Raw genomic sequence first — 15,633 nt, forward strand, 5'->3', positions numbered from 1 at the left:
CCATCCTAGAGCCTTCATCCAGTAGCTGATGGAAGCAGAAGCAGACACCCACAGCTAAACACTAAGCTGAACTCCTGGAATCCACTTGCAGAGCGGGAGGAGTGATGAGCAAAGGGGTCAAGACCAGGCTGGAGAAACCCACAGAAACAGCTGACCTGAACAAGGTGGAGCTCACGGAGCCCAGACTGATATCTGGGAAATCAGCATAGGACTGACCCAGAGCTCCTGAATGTGGGTGTCAGTTAGGAGGCCTGGGCAATCTATGTGGCCTCTGGTAATGGATCAGTATTTATCCCTAGTATACAAATGGAGTTTTGGAGCCCATTCCACATAGAGGGATACTCTCTCAGTGTAGACACATGGTGGAGAGTCTAGTCCCTGCTCCAAATGATATGACAGACTTTTAAGATTCCACATGGAAAGCCTCACCCTCCCTGGGGAGCAGAAAGGGAAAGGATAGGGGATTGGTGGGGAACAGGGGAGGAGGGGAAGGAGAGAAAACTGTGTCTGACATGTAAAACAAGCTTGTTTCTAATTTAAATTTAAAAGGGGAAAATATTCTAAGCAATAATGGAGAGGGTATTTTAAATGCCCTTCCCCTATAATGGGAATGATGACTACCTAGAGCCTTCACCCAGTAGCTGATGGAAGCACAAGCAGAGATCCACAGCTAAATACTGAGCAGAACTCCTGGAACCCAGTTGTAGAGAGGGAGGAGTGATGAACAAAGGGGTCAAGACCATGCTGGGGAAATCCACAGAAACAGCTGACCTGAACAAGTGGGAACTCATAGACCCCAATTTGACAGCTGGAGAATCAGTGTAGGATGAAACCAGGTCCCCTGAATGTAGGTGTCAGCTAGGAGGCCTGGGCAGTCTATAGGGCCTCTCTGGCAATGGAGCCAGTATTTATCCCTAGTGCACAAAACAGACTTTGGGGGGCCATTTCCCATGGAGGGAAACTCACTTAGCCCAGATACATGGAGGAGGGCCTAGGTCCTGCTGCAAATAACTTGACAGATTTTGATGATCCCTCATGGAAGTCCGTATTCTTCCTGGAGAGTAGATAGGGGTTGGGATTTGGTTGGTGGGGGGCATGGGAGGATGGGAGGGAGAGGTAACATGGTGATTGATACATAAAATAAGATTGTTTCTAATTTAAATAATTTTTTAAGAAAAGACATTTGAGATAGATCAAAGATACAAGACAAGCTGAGCATTCTGGCAGACATCTATTATCCTAGAATTTGGGAGCCTGGGTCAGGAAGCCTGAAATTTGGAAATCAGCTTGGGTTCATAATGGATTGTCTTAAAACATAACAAAGAAAAGTTATAGAAACTAACTAAGAAAAGGTGAGGGAAAAGAATGCAAAGTCCAAGTCAAAGATCTGGTCTAAAAATGAAGAACATACTTCCTCTATTGAGAAAGAAGCACATGAAGGTGTGGTTTCAATCTGTAGAAGTTAACAGTGAATAGAAGGGAGTGGATCTGTGGGTGATCTCAATGCCAATCTTGATTTTTTTTTAATGCAGTAGGAATTAAGTTTAACAGTTGAAAGTAAAGTGAATACAATCACAGCAGGAGGTTTATGGACCAAAATGAAAGCATGGAATTGCTGCTGAGAACAGAAAATTGAGCTAACCAGGGAAAAGGGGCAGGGAGATAAGGAGGGGACAAGGAGAGCAGGGGGTGGGGTACAAAGGGAAAAGATACTAGAAACTGAATTTGCAGAGGCACTAATCTGGAATTCTCTCCAATCCTATCCAATCATATAGAATTGATCAAACCAAATAGAAAAACTGACCCTGTGTTGGGGTTTTCTTAAGGCACAAGAACCTTGAAGAGTCCAGAGACTTGCTGATTACTGGAGTGATATGTGTCTTGAGTGACTGTCCTTTCCTTTTTAGCCAAACAACAGCCATCTTTGGGAGTACAGCTGCACCATCTTGCAAAAGATCATCCCAGATGGGGCTGGTTGCCAATTTACACACACATACACACACACACACACACACACACACACACACACACACACACACACACACACACACACACACACACACACTCCACAGAGGATGGAATAGGGCATGAGATTCTCAATTGAGTATCCCAGTGCATCCGACCATCTGGCAATGCTTTTGTGTGCTGGGGGAAAGAGGTAGAGTATATAGAGGCCGTGGAAGCCATGAAGGAGCCGGTGCTTCAACATGTGGCTATGGGAAGCCTTCATCCCTGCTTGGTAATGCTTTGTAGACAAGGAGAGGAGGTCATTGGAGGAGGAATGTCTGCACCCATGTAAGCAACCCCTCACTTGGGCTCTGTAAAGCTTAATAAATTGGTTCCCCCAGAGTGAACTTTAGTAGATTTCCTGCCTCAGTTTCTTGTTGAACCTTGGGAGGAGGGGTGAATACAGTTTATGTCTCCCCTTTCACCCCAGGAAGGAATTTTAGCAGCAGTGGGTTAAAGGATCTAATTTAGTAAAATTAAGGTCTAGCTAGTCCCCAAAGAGAACATACAAGCTGTGACCTTCATGTGGCACTGCTCCAAAGGTCTTGATCAGTTTTGTTTTCTCCTGTGTAAGACAGGAACATAGATTTCCCCACTCATCAAGCCTTTTCCCATAGTGAAAATGGAAAGTACAGTGCTATTGGGGAAATAAAACAGAAGCTGAATAATCAATAAATAGGATATTCACCATAGTTTTGTATTATATAGTGGCACACTGTCACAGAGCTGTTGCAGGATGACAAACGTACACCCAATCTACTCTCTCCAAGTCTTTGATCATATTGCTTCCTCTGCCCAGAATGTCCCTTTCCAACTTTACCTGTCCCTAATGACAGGAGTTGAATTTTAACTTTCTAGCTCTTATAATGCCAGACATAGTGTCAGGTGTCTTATAAAAGCAGATTTAGTCGAGCCAAAATAAAGAAAAATATTACTAAGGGCTAAATGATCATAAAAGGCTTCACAAATTTAAATTTGTCCTTAAATATAGGAGTATTCCATCATCAAAAGGAACTTTTTAACAAGAGAAATGACATGACAATGAAGGTATGGATGCAGAGGAAGAAAACCAGTTTATATAAAACCAGATGTTTCTACTAAAATCAGTGTAACTGACTAATTTATAAAGAACTGCTTCAGTATCTGCCTTCAAAACCCTCTTCAATTAACTGAGGAAACAAGATAATCTACAATTCAATACAATGGCAAATGAAGGGTTTAGAATGCTGTGATGGATAATTGGACAAAGATGAATCTATCAAAAAGATAAGATTTGAGCTGAGCTCTGAAAAGACTGAAGAAGAGGTTGAGCATTCAGCTTTGGGAAATAGGTGAATAAAAGCAAGAATGCAAGTGGTATGACAGTCCAGTGGTCTGTATGAAACTGAACTCAAGTGGACAACAAGCAACAAGGCCTGGAGCAACAGAATTGTTCAGGGATGTTTGCAAAAGACTCTGAAGTTTTCTGTATAGGCAATGGAGAAGAGAACAAAGGTATTTGAAGATGGGGGTGACATGAAAAGTTGCAGTAGAGAACAAAGCAACTCTCTAGTCCATAATTACTTCAGAAATAAATAAGAAGTGGAGGAAGGATCACAGATTTGGGAAAGGGAACTCGAAGATTAGCTAAACCAAATACAATCAGAATTATAACAGAGATTAGATGCATGTGACATAAACAGTGTAAATCAGCATCAGAATGTATGATTCAATTTAGCAACTGGAATGATAAGTATGAGTAGCAAAGGAAAAGGAGAAATAAAATGTGTCTGAGATTTTATGCCTGAGTTGTTGAAAGAATGAAACCATGGTTTAATTTTCTAAAATTTAGTGTGTGCAGTAGGGGAAGGGAAGAGTGGAGATGAATTCAATTTAGCTAACTAAATTTGAGGTGGCAGCTGGAAATCCATGCAGAAACTAATGGCACCTAACAGGGTTGTCTGATGTCATTAAGAACAAAAGAAGTTTATACTTCTGGGTTGACTCTGCTAGCTTAATCAGTTTTGCGAACTAGAACCCTCCCCCGCCCCCGGCAAGTATTGCCTTTATACCTCATAGTAACTCATTGGAATCTGCCACTCTCCTTCCCATGAGTCTGAATGGTGATGTAACAATCCTTCCAGAAAAAAGCCCTCAGTTTCACCACCTTACCAATTTAGATTATATTGAAAGGGATCTGGGGCCTGTAAGCTGGCTCAGCAGATTAAGGTTATTGTCATGAAGGCCTGATTACCTCAGTTCCACTCCCAGGACCACAGAAGGGTAAAAGGAGAGAATTGATTTCATAGGGTTGTTTTCTGGCCTACACACAAGCATTGAATTATGGCATACCACCACCCCCACAATAATACTAAAGAAATCTTCTTAAAAGATCTCTAGAAACATGCAGTGCTCCTAGGCATATACTAATGTTTAAACTTTGATTGTCCTTGCAGGCCAACAGTGTGGCAGGTTGAAAGAATAAAGATCTGCAAACCACAAAATAAAATTTAGCAGTAATCTCCTTTTGAAAATCAATTTCTTTGTGGCTGTCTTCTTTCAAACCATGCTATACGACATCACTCCAATAAAAATTACTCTTCATCTCTGAAGTGCAGGCCCATTGACAAGTGGATGTACATGGGGAAAATTACTCAGCAGTCTATTATTTTAAAGTGGTTTCAGCAGCTACCAGCAGGAAAATCCCTAGGAAGCCACAAAAGACAGGGAACTACTCCTTCCTTAGGTTATTGCAAGCACACAGCCCCAGCTGAGGAAATGACAACTGAAATTTGATTCCGCTCTCCCCAAAAGACACACAATCATTAGCTAATTTTCTAAATGGTATGTTCATTAAGCATTCACTACCATACAAGCTCCTGAGTCAATGGTAATCATAGGTAGGACTAGTAACAAAAGTGACAAAAATGTAATAGCCAATAATAAGGGAACTGAAGTTAGGCAAGGAAGACCAACTCTTGCCTAATTTACACTCTCGCTTTTATTTTCTTCCTATAGAGCAGCAATTCAAAAAATGGAGATGAACATCAATATTACCTATGAAGCCATGGGTACACTAAACATTCTGAAGATGTGGGCCTAGATGTGACCACATAGGTAGGTTTTGTAAAATCTCTCCAACACTAATACACGACATTCACATTCATCCATATGTTATATATTGAACTTAGAAGTCTGGCAAAAAGCTCTAAGTAGGAACTGAGACTATTCCTCTATCTCTATCAGAAAGACTAAGAGTAAGAATAAAAGACAGGCATGGAGGAAAAGGGAGTAATGAAGAGGGCAAAAGAGGAAGAAAGAGATAACAACTGTGAGCCAGAATTAATTACTGCTCACTGTAGTGTAAGTAATTAGCTGGCCCCTATCACAGTCTGTTCTGGGATGCTATAACAGAATACCACAAATTGGGTAATTTATAAAGTAAGTAAATTTATTAAGCCAGACATGGTAATGCATGCCTATAACCCTGCACTCGAGAGGCAGAAGCAAAAGCTTGAACAGTAGTGAATGTTTTATCCTTAACTACCAAACAAGTTTGAGGCCAACCACCAACAAGTTTGGGCTGCATCAGACCCTGATTCAAAGAAACAAACAAAAACAGAAAAGAAAAAAAAAACTTTATTTCTCACAGTTCTGAAGGCTGGAATGATATTGGAAGATAGAAGATTAATTGAGACCTTAACATGGATATTAATTGGGAGCCTACTCCCATAACTCCTGACCCACTTCTATGATAACAGCATGCATTCATTCATGTCGCCTCATTGACTAATCATTACTTAAAGGTCCCACCTCATAATACTGTTACAATAGTAATTAAATTTCCACATGATTTTTAGAGGGGGAAGGATATTCAATCCACAGAAGGCTATTTGTGCATCCTAAGCTCTATCCACTCTAAATCACTTAAATTGCAAAAATTAAAGATTCTTACTCTGAAGTGCACACCAGAATCGACAGGAAAGCCTTTCCAAATTAAACATGAATAGCCTGGCATCCCTGATGCTTCTGGTTGAGTTTATTCTGGGTTGGAATCCTGAACTCGTCTAATATGGAAAATGTTTGGAGCATTTGGAATGAAAAGCCTTGAAGATTCTCTTCATATAAAGATAAATATCAAAAGGGGAGGAATAGAGGAGAGCAAAGTAAGAGATACCATCAGAGAGAGAGAGAGCCAGTATAGTTTTAAAGAGAAATCAGGCACCAGGGAAATGTCCAGATATCTACAAGAATGACACTAACTATCTAAGCAATAGTGGAGAGGCTACCTTAAATGCCCTCCCCTGGTAACAAGATTGACGACTAACTTATATACCATCCTAGAGCCTTCATCCAGCAGCTGATGGAAGTAGAAGCAGACAGCCACAGCTAAACACTGATCTGAACTGGAGTCCAGTTGCAGAGAAGGAGGACTGATGAGCATAGGGGTCCATACCAGTCTGGTGAAACCCACAGAAACAGATCACTGACACCCCATGAATATGAGGAGGCCTGGGAAATCTATGGGGCCTCTTGTAGTAGATCAGTACTTATCCCTAGCATAGGAATGGACTTTAGGAGCCCATTTCACATAGAGGGATACTCCCTAAGCCTAGACACAAGAGGGGGCCTAGGCCCTATCCCAAAGGATATGACAGACTCTGAAAACCCCCTATGGAAGGCCTCAGCCTCCCTGGGGAGCAGAAAGGGTATGGGATAGGTAGGGTGTTAGTGGGGGGAAAGCAGGGGAGGAGGGGAGGAAAAAGGAACTGGGATTGACATGTAAAACAATCTTGTTTCTAATTTAAATTAAAAAGTGGAGAAAAATAACAACAAAAGTCAAAAGACAACTAATATCTCTTAGATATTTGTTCATTACTTTTACACATTTTTAGAAAAATAGATGCATCTAGATATAACTCATATACCATAGAATTTACTCATTTATTAGAAACTGTACTAAACTGTAATTTCATGATAGCTCTTGCATCATTTTCTTTAAACCCCACACTACTACTGCCTGAGTCATGGTAAAAACCAGTTTTGAAACATTTTCATTCCCACAATAAGTGCCTTCATGCCCTTATTTAGTGAATCCCTACCACTCACCACATACACTCACTAATCTAATTTTTGTCTCCACATATTTACCTATTCGGGACATTTCATACAAATAGAATTACAAAATGTAATGCGGTTTTTTGTAACTGGTTCTTTTCACTTAGCATAATATTTCTGAGATCCTACCATGCTATAGCACATATTCAAACTTCATTCCTTTTTATGGCTGAAATATATTCTATTAGAATTTTATGCCACATTTGTTTATTCATCAGACATTTGGGTTGCTTCCACTTCTTGAAAATTATGAATAATGCCACTCACTGTGAACATTCCTATAGAGGTTTTTGTGTGAACAGACACTTTCAATTCTTTTGGGCACAAGCATACTAGTAGAATTGGGTCATAATGCAATAAGCAATTCTATGTTGACTTATTAAGGGGCTGAAAACATGTTTTCCAAAACTACTATATATCATTTAGCATCCCCACCAGCAACATATGAGTGTTCCCATTCTCCTCATCTCCATTTGTTCATTATCTTTTTCATTATAGCCATTCTAGTAAGTAAAAATGATACCTCAATGTGGTTTTGATTTGCGTTTCCATGATTGATAACAATGTTGAGCATATTTTTGGACATTTTATGCATCTTCTTTGATAAATATATGTATCTTTTTCCTAAGTTTGTCTTCTTATTTATTGCATTTCAAGGGGCCTATTTTGTAAGCATTTTCTCCTACTCTCATGTTTCTTTTCATGTTTTCAAAGTTTACTTTAGAATAACAAACCTTTTTTCAAATACAATTCACTTCTTTGTGTTGTTGTTGGATTATATATTCAGTTCCCTGTCTAAGAAATCTTTGCCCAATTCAAGGTCATGAAATTTTTGTTTTTCTGTAAAAGTGTTGTTCTGGCATTTAAATCTAAGCCTATTTAAAAATTAATTCAGGGTATTGTGTATTGTACATGTCTATATTCACTTTTTTCTTTAATTCATGGCTTTTAAAACTTCTTTAATTAATAGATTAAACATAAAATGTATACATCCTAATGATGCTCTGTATAATAGTTTAACACATGTATGCATTGTACAGTGAATGTAAAAGGCAAAAGATGTATGTGAATGAAGAGAAATCAGTGCCCCCAAGGCATGACCCATTAAATCAGGTTAAATACATATATCTTTTCAAACAACTACTATTCTTTTGGGGGGCGTTGAGACAAGGTTTCTCTGTGTAGCTTTGGAGCCTATCCTGGCACTCGCTCTGGAGACCAGGCTGGCCTCGAACTCACAGAGCTCTGCCTGCCTCTGCCTCCTGAGTGCTGGGATTAATGCCATGAGCCACCAATGCCCAGCCTAACTATTATTCTTTATAGTGAAAGATTACAGAATATTTTCTTATTTGTTCATTCTTCTGTCATATATTACATCCCTACCACATTTCCCCCTCATTCCTCTCCTCCCAGCCCTCCCCCACCTCCTTTCTCCCCCAGATCCACTCCTCCTCTGTTTACCTTCAGAAAAGAGCAGACCTCCCAGGGATGTCAATCAAACATGGCATAAAAAGTTCCAATAAGAGCAGGCACAAACCCTCACATCAAGACTGGGTGAGGCAACCCAGTAAGAAGATAAGAGTCCCATGAGCAGGTAAAAGAGTCAGAGACACCACCTCTCCCTCTGTTTGGAGTCCCACAAAACACTAAGCTACTCAACCACACACCATTTATGTAGAGGACCTAGCACAGACCCATGATTGCCATTTCAGTCTTGGTAAGCATCTATACAAAATAATTTCTTAAAGCTTTTTGAAACATACATTACTTATGGTCATTCTACTCTGCAATGACATAACAGATCTTTTTCCATATAACTGTAATTTAATTCTTATTGATCAATTATTTCCCCCATCACTCCTCCCTAATACTCACCTATTCCCCACCATCAGGTAACCACCATTCTGTTCTACTCTTAGACTATGCAATTAACTTTTTATTCTATATGTAAATAAGACTATACAGTCTTTCTGTGACTGACTTACTACATTTAATGATTTGCAGCTCCATTTATCCTGTCACAAATAACAGGATTTCATTGTTTTTATGATTGACTAGTATTCTATAATGAATATGTACCACATTTTCTATTTTATTTCATTTTTGTGGGTTGTTTAGCTTTTTTGTTTCCAGATAGGATTTTGCTATATGCCTCAGGCTAGCCTTGAACTTGAAGTCACTCTGCCTCTTTCTTCTGAGTACTGTGACTACAGATCACACCACCATACTAGGCTGTACCACATATTGTTACCCATTCAGCACCTGAGCTGATGACTACATAGGTTATTTCCATTTTTTAGCTTGTGGACAGTGCTACAATAAACATGAAGAGTCCTTATGTCTCTTCCAAAGACTGATTTCATTTCTCCCTGCTGTGACAAACTACCTAACAAGAAGTCACTTTAGAGAAGAAAAAACTGTACTTTGGATTACAGTTCAAGGTAATATATTCCAACATGGCAGGGAAGGAAGTTGCAGCAGGAGGCTGGCTCCTCACATTGAATTCACACTACAGAAGCAGAAAAGAAATAAGAAGCCAAGGTGGCTGTAAAACCACAAAGCTTGTCCAGTGACTCAATTTTTGTAGCAAGACTCTATCTCCTAAAGGTTCCACAAACTTTCCAAACAGCTCCATCAGCTGGTGACCCAATATTCAAACATGAGCCTATAGGGGACATTGCATATTCATAATATATGTCCAGTAGTAGGATTGATGAGTCATATGAGAGTTATTTTAAACTTCTGAAACACTTCCATATAGTTGTCTCTATTTCTCATACACACACACACACACACACACACACACACACACACACACTTAACTTCAGCAATAGAGTGTAAAAACGTTCTCTTTCCTCAACATCCTCAACTACATTTCTGATCTTTAGTCTTTGTTGTGGATATTAGAGATTCTTTACTGGGGAGAGCTAGAATAATGGTAGTTTTAAATGGCATTTCCCTGGTGACTAGTGATATTCCTACAGTTATTTTCATATAATTATTGGGCATCTGTACGTCTTCTTTTGAGAAACATCATTTACATCAATTAGGCCTACTTTTAAAAGTCCACCCTTTTTAAATGTGGATATATGATTTTCCCAGTACCATTAATTGTTTAGGGAATCTTGTACTCCAGTGATCTGTCTTGCTTTTGTTTTGTTTTTTTCAAAAACAAATTGGTTATAATATAAGGGTTCCCAATTTTGTTCCATTGACCTACAGTGTCTATCCTTATGCCAGCACCATAATGGATTGATAACTATGAATTTATAAATATTAGATTTTCCAATTCCTTGAACATTCCAGGTTCTCTCTCACCTCCAAGCCTTTTGCCATATTCAGTTCCTATTACTGGAAACAAAATTATCCAGCTAATAATTTTTTTCAGTTTTAAACTCAGTAGATGCTTTGTCAAGAAAATGTTCCTTGATTCAAAAGTTTGAGCTTGGTGTTCATCTTTTTTGCTCCAAATTATCATATGTTCCAAATAATCCAAGCTGTAAGATTAACCCTACTGCTTTCTTCATCATCGAATTGAATTGTTCGAGCCAATTCATTTGACTCAAAATTCCATGACTACAGGAATTCTTTCTGACCTGCTCAAAGTTATATTTCCACATCTGTGTACCCCTGTCTTAGGGTTTCTATTGTTGTGAAGAGACACCATGACCATGGCAACTGTTATAACAATATATCATACTATTAAAAGGCTGAACACAGATTCAGGAAAGAAAAAGAATAAAAGAAACTGAAATTTATGAACCATCTAGGAACAAGAACTCAGGAAAAAGCACCACTTTAGGTTCTGAATTAGAATAATAGTTTAAATGAATAGTCAATCAACTTTCACTTGGACAGAAAGCCTGTTTCAGATGATCTCAATATCATGATGGATTAAGTTGACATAGGACTGCTAGCACCTGAGGCCAGTTTCCAGAAACATAACTCCTATCTGGATAAAAATAAAAACAACTGAGGCCTTACTTACTCAAAACATTTGATATATATATATATATATATATATATATATATATATATATAATGCCATTCATTCAAAGACAAAAAAACATATGATAAAACAGCCAGAGAAGTAGAAAAATAAGATATACAACTGATAATAGAAATAGACTTAGATATTGTGGTTCCCTATAAATTTCATAATTCCTATTTCTGTGACACATGCTATTGAATTATTTTCTTGTTTGTTTGTTTTTTCATATAAGGACTCACCATGTTTAAGGCTACCCTTGAATTCACAATCCTTCTGACTTTGTCTCTCAAGTGCTATAATTATAGTTATGAGACACCACACCTGGATTGTGTCATCAGAATCTAGATGAGGTTTTCACTGAATTGGCAGTTTTCTTGGGATAGTATGGACATTTCACCAATTTTACTTCTTCTCACACACAGATATGGAATATATTTTCATTTATTTCTGCTTTCTTCAATTATTTCATCATTGTTTTATAGATTTAAGTGTTCAGGTGTCTGACACTCTTGGTTAAATTTATTTCTAAGAACTTTATTTTTTGTGCTCACTTCAGCAGCATATATACTAAAATTGGAACAATACAGAGAAGATTAGCATGGCCCCTGCACAAGGATGACAGGCAAATTCGTGAAACGTTCCATATTAAAGAACTTTATTTTTTGTTAGTTATTATCTGAATGTCCTATATCTATTAGGATATAAAACACAATTTAACCTCCCCTGGGGTAAAATGACTTCATGAATTCTTTCAAACAGCTAAGGAAAAAATATTACTAGTCTTACTTGAATGGTTGTAAGCAACAACAACAACAAAACAATAGTAATGACAGCATAAAATAACATTGATATCCAAACTTGATAATGAGAAAAATTGCATGCTAATCTCTCTCACTCATAAATAAAGATCAAAGGTTCTAAATGAAATGTTATTACAATAATTCAGACATACATGAACTGGACAGTACATTGGAACTAAAGAGGCTTTATCCTAAGGTTATAAGGTTGGCTTTATACCACATTAACAAAATAAGGAAGAAAAAATTCTGTGACTAATTCAATATATAAAAGAAAACCACCTGATACAATGATGTAGTTCCTTGTGTTATTCAGAAACTTTTGAAAACTAGAAGAAAATTTTAAAGCTGATAAATATCTTTTAAAACTAACAACAATAATATAACCTATGACAAACAGTAAAATGAAAGTTTTCCTCCAATGGTAAAAAGTGAACAAGGATAGCTGCAATTATTATTTCCATTCAACATTAGTGTGAAAGTTCTAGCCAGTATAATAAAGAAAATATTTTAATTTTTTTAATTTTTAAAGTTTTTCATACATTATATTTGGACCATATTCTTCCCTTTCCCCAACTCCTCTTAGATCATCCCCACCACCATCCACCATCCCCACCCAATTTCACGCTTTCTCTCTCTCTCTTTCTCTCTCTCTCTCTCTCTCTCTGTGTGTGTGTGTGTGTGTGTGTGTGTGTGTGTGTGTGTGTGTGTGTGTGTGTGTGTGTGCATGCAAACGATTCCTAATGATATTCTGCTGTACTCACAGACTGGAGTCTAGCATAATCATCATCAGAGAGGCTCCACCCCACAACTGATTGGAGCAGATGAAGACACCCACAGCCAAACAACAGGTGGAGCATGGGGAATCCCATGGAAGAGTGGGAAGAAGAATTGTAGGAGATAGAGTGGTCAAGGACATCACAAGAAAACCCACAGAATCAACTAACCTGGGCTCATAGGAGCTCATAGAGACTAAAGTGACAATCATGGATCAAGTATGGTTCTGCACCAGGTCCTGTGCATATATGTTATCATACAGCTTAGTGTTCTGATGAGACTCCTAACAGTCGGAGTGGGGGCTTCCCTGCTTGTGGGACCCCTTTACTCCTAATGGGTTGCATCCATCCTTGATATGCCGGACTGATACACATATGGACTCAGAAAGGACTGTGAAAACATTCACAAGATCTGGACAGGTTCAAGCCAGACAGGGTCCCCACACTGAGAGGGCAATGTGGACTCTGGGTCCCATAGCTAACCAAGAATCAATTTGCAATTGATGTCTGTTGGCAAAGGGAAAGTCAGTTTTCTCCAGTGGAATATCACTGGGTATATCAACTACACTCTGGGGAAAGTCCCAGGCCCAGGAATAATTGGCCAGTGGAAAAACTTTAAGGTATACAGATTAAAAAGGGAAAGAATAAATTTAAAAATGTTTTTCACAAACCTTTTGATAGACAAGTAGACAATCCAAAAGAACTTGCAAATAAATTATTATGATCAATAGGCGAGTTCAGCAAACTACTGAATAAAAACTTATTATATAAAACTAAACTACATTTCTAAACATCAGCAAGAAGCAATTAAATTTAAACTTAAAGCAATTAAAAGAAAAAAGATGACAAATTTGAAAGAAAGCATGGGAGGCTACATGGGAGGGTTTGGATGGAGGGAGAGGGTTTGAAGAAGGAATGGTGTAATTATATTGTAATCACAATTTTTTAATTATGTAGCCACGCATTGGGTTTCCTACCAAGTCAATTGAAAGACTTAGATTACCATGCAGTATTTTTATCATACAGTGCTTTGGGAATCAACATATGTTCATGACAAGGAAAAAAGTCAATGCCCAAATTGCCCTAACCAAATTTATATTGAACTTTTGAGCTGGTATGGCTGGTATATGACTCTCCAAAGTTTTCCCAATTTGGAAGAAATGGGAAGTGATTTATAGTTTTGCACTGGTTAGTCATTATATGCAAGCAGCAATGGAAGGAAGTTTTTCCTTGGTTGAAAATTTTCTTTAAAAAACCCTCAGCTGAACTCTGCTTTCTGACAGTAGTACTCTTGGTACTTGAGGGCATAAGTCCTGAATTTCTGAAATGGAATCTACATAGTGAACCACGACATCCATCATATCATATATAAGGGCATAAAAAACATACCTTGGAAACCCTCTCTATGCAAAAATAAAAATAAAGGCCAGACAGTGGTGCTGCCCACTTTTAATCCCATCCTTGGGAGGCAAAGGCAGGGGGATCTCTATGAGTTTGAGGACAGCTTTCGATTCCCAGCACAGCTGGGGCTACAAAGAGAAGCCAGTGGATCAAAATGTGAGTTCTGAGGTGCTGTTCTAGTTGCCTGTAGCCACACCTTCACCCTTTCACTCCATCATAAACACGAACCCTCTGGGAGTATAAGCTCAGTTAAACTCTTTTACAAGTTGTCTTGGTCATGGTGTTTTATCATCACAATTGAAAAGAACCCTTAACGAATACAATTCTTAAATTCAATGTAATTGCAATAACAATTCTAAGAGGTTTCTCTTTTCTTGAGGCACATAATAAACCAGAATCTAAAGAATCCTCAGAGTATGCAAGATGGTTTTAAAGCAATATGAACAAGTTGGGAAGGACTTGCTTTCCCAGATATCAAAAAGCTTATAGGATTCAGTGGTGTGCTATGGTCTGGTTGTGGTTTTGTATCCTAAGGATTCATGTGATGGATTGCTTAGCCCTCAGTGTGGCACTGATGATATGGTAAAACTTTTAAGAGTAGAGCTCAGTGCAAGGTAATTGGACCACTGAAGTAAGTCACTGCCTTCTGAAAGAATGCATCCTTTTCTTACAGAGTATATTAGTTCTTGAAGGGTAGGCTAATATTAAATAAGGACAATCCATGCAATTTTTCACGTTTCTGAACTTTTATTTCTCTTTCTCCACCATTTTGCCATCCAGCCAAGAGTTCCATCACAAAAGCTGAAGGGATGTTTTTGAATACCCAAAAATGACCTAAGTAATCTCTTTTCTACTGTCAAATACCTAGCCTCAATTATTTTGTTATAGCAACAGAAAACAGACTGATGAGAAACAGATCAACAGACTAGAATAAACAATTCAGATACAATTTTGGGTGTATATAAACAATGGATGGATGAAAAAGTAAGAATGTAGAAAAGTAGAAAAATCCTTATAATAAAAAGGACTAAATCATTTGGATATTTATATGGAAAAATATAAAGCCTGACCTCTATGTCTCCACCACACATAAAATCAATCCCAGGTGGCTTGTAAATCTGTGAATGGCACAAATACAAAACTTCTAAATGATAATGTATGAGCATGTCTAATGATTGCAAAGTCAGCAGATCTTTTTAGAAAGATTTGCTTTGTGTGCCATGTATGTGTGTGTGTGCGTGTAAAAGAGGGCTTCGGATCATCTAGAGATGAAATTAGGTGGTGATGGGCTGCCTGGTGGGTGTGAAGAACCAAACTCTGGCCCTCTGCAAAAGCAGTACATGCTCTTATCCACTGAGCCATGTGTTCAGCAACCCCAAAATATTTCTTTTTTAAAATAAGATTTATTTACTATGTATACAGTGTTCTGCCTGCATATATGCCTGCAGGCCAGAAGGGGGAACCAGATCTCATCATGAATGGTTGTGAGCCAACATGTGGTTGCTGGGAATTGAACTCAGGAACTCTGGAAGGGCAGCCAGTGCTCCTAACTGCCAAACCATCT

At 38.3% G+C, this 15,633-nt stretch overlaps 1 protein-coding gene and 1 non-coding gene across 9 annotated transcripts in view; one reads left to right on the forward strand and one right to left on the reverse strand.

Annotated features, from left to right (window-relative positions):
• Eda (ectodysplasin A) overlaps positions 1-15,633 on the reverse strand; it is a 401,969-nt gene that overhangs the window by 378,970 nt on the left and 7,366 nt on the right. The gene's annotated exons all lie outside the window — the stretch shown is intronic.
• LOC113837519 lies at positions 11,639-11,745 on the forward strand. Its single transcript, XR_003488148.1, has one exon. It is a non-coding gene; the product is annotated as a U6 spliceosomal RNA (small nuclear RNA).

Source organism: Cricetulus griseus, chromosome X, assembly GCF_003668045.3.
Source record: "Cricetulus griseus strain 17A/GY chromosome X, alternate assembly CriGri-PICRH-1.0, whole genome shotgun sequence".
In the NCBI taxonomy this organism is placed as follows: Eukaryota; Metazoa; Chordata; class Mammalia; order Rodentia; family Cricetidae; genus Cricetulus; species Cricetulus griseus.